This window comes from Rhea americana, unplaced genomic scaffold (genome assembly GCF_003343005.1).
Source record: "Rhea americana isolate MKP2758 unplaced genomic scaffold, rheAme1 scaffold_21, whole genome shotgun sequence".
In the NCBI taxonomy this organism is placed as follows: Eukaryota; Metazoa; Chordata; class Aves; order Rheiformes; family Rheidae; genus Rhea; species Rhea americana.
The window spans coordinates 1,750,664-1,752,977 of record NW_028186258.1 but is presented as its reverse complement, the minus strand read 5'-3'; positions in this window follow the sequence as shown (position 1 = coordinate 1,752,977).

Genomic DNA, 2,314 nt, shown 5'->3' with positions numbered 1-2,314 from the left:
GAGGTGGAGGAGGGCACCTCCTAACATACAGCTGAGCACGGGGCTAGCAAAGCTGCAGGAGCCAGAGGTGAGAGGCGCTCTGAGCCTTGCTGTCAGGTGTCCATGTTCTGGATGTGAGCAAAATTGCTGCTGACTCAGCCCTGGGCTACTCCTGCTTGTAAACGCACTGACCTCAATACGTCTTCAAAGGAGAGTGGTGCACGTAGTTTCTGCTGAGAGGCTGGTCTCCTAAAACTTAAGGAATTGTTTCCCTGGAAAATAAGAATGTTGGCTGCATGCAGACCTGGCAGGGCTTCAGAGGCTACTGCTGAATTCCACGCTGGCTACTGGTAGCCACAACTGCTACCATATGACTGCAAATGCTGACTGGCAGATAACCGCAGAGCACACGAGGCTCGAGTTTTATGAAAGACACCAAAAGCGTGTAGGAGAGAAACTGGTCTGCTAACATGTAAATGTGCATCTGGAAGATAAGATTATACAGATTGTGGAATCTTCTTGTTTTTTACTAGAATTGGAAGAGGTGCTTATTGTATTAAAAAGTTTTATTTGCAAGAGCCTTGCAAATTTGTAATAATAGTTCCCCTTGGACGACTGTGCTGCAGCAGACGCCTTTTGTTCCTTTCTTTCCTTCTGCCTTTGTTCAGAAATGTTTTTTTTCCTTCTTGTTTCCCCTTACAACTTGATGCTTGGGAGTTCTTCGGTCTGGTATGAAACCCTGCTGCAAGCCGACGCGGGGTGACTTTCGCAGCGCGCCGTTTGTGATTGCGATGACCACGTCGGCTTGCGGGGTGGTGTTTCTCCGTGTGGGTTACTGTTTGATTCTACAAGCTGCTATGCTCCTTAGCCAGTTGAGCAAGTTGTTGTGGGCTGCAGTGCGAACGCTAGATCTCTTGCATAAGCGGGTTAAAACAGCGTGCTTCTAGATGCCATTAATATTTCAGGATAAAGCGTTCTAGCAGGGTGTTAAATACAGTGTCTCAAATGAAGCCCGCTCTTTTCCTTGCTTTGCTTCTCACAGTGGATTTCTCTGCTGTCCCGGGCTGAGGGTGTGTTTTTTTTTTTCCCCAGTGTCAGGAGCGTGATTTTCGCTGTTTCTCCGCGCGTTTGCCTGCTTTAAGAGGCCGGGGTGTTGACTGACGGCGGGGCAGGCGCGCGGGGCGATGCCCTCGCCGAGCACCGCAGCAGCTCGCGATCGCTCTGTAGCTCTCGCTGACTGTAAGGAACAGCCCTGCGTACGGATGTCGGGAACACCCAGTGAGGAGCTTGTTACGGGAGACAGTCTGACACCGGCGCCGAGTTTTCGGAAGCCGTGTTTGAATCGCTGTGGAAGGTTGTGCTTTCCGAGGAAGCTGCGTTTTTCTTCTCCCTCTCTTTTCGAGGTCCCCTGCACCGTGTGTTCCTGTGCGTGGTTTCCTCTCCGGCTGTGCTAGTGGGGCTGTTCTGCGGAGTCACCCGCGTGCACCGCTCGTGGGGTAGCTGCTGAGCAGCTCCGACTTCCTGCGCGGTGAATTAAGCTCGGGAAATGCCGGCCGGCAGCTGCGGCGGAGGGAGGTGACCCGGGCGCTCGCTGGTGTCCCGGTGCTCGCCGGGCTCCCGGCGGGTCCCGCTGGCGCGGCGAGAGCGGCGCGATGCGCGGGCGCGAGATCCCCTTCCCCCCTCCTGCAGCAGCGAGCCGGGTTTAATGTTTTACAGAAGCGGGTTAATGATTAATGCAGCTGCCCGCGGGCCGCGCGGCGCCTTCTGCCGTGGCCCCGGAGCGAGCCGAAAACGCGATTCGCTCGCTTTTTAGCTCGGTAGCCGGCGGGTCACCTGGGGTGAAGGGTGGTCGCGGTCGATAGTGCCTGCGAGCCTGGGGCGGCCCCCGCGGCGGCTCCCCGAAACGCCCGCGCAGCCGCTGCCTTCTTGCTCGCCTCCTCCTTGGTTAAGGTCAGCTGAAGAGAAAGCAAAACGGCCAAGTGTGGGGGAAAAAAAAAATAATAAAATAAAAAAACCCTCTTTGGAAATCCCCTTGGCTTTTATCCGGCCAAAGGATCTCCCGGGCGGCGCGGGGACGAGGCTCTGCTCCGATGTGGCTCTGCTCACGCAACGGGAAAGCGGTTTTCCGTAAGCGAATCCTGCCGCCGCCGGGGACGGCGACCCGCCGCGCTGCCGCGCTTCAGTTGCTCTGTAGCTGCGTTGCCTCATCCTGCTCCGGCTGATTGCTGTTACCTGCTAAACCAAAATAACCTACTTCTGCTTGCTTCTCTTCTCAGGCAGCTTTTGTTCATATGGCCTTTGCCTTTTCTTTTTTTTTTTTCTTTTTTAATGTTAG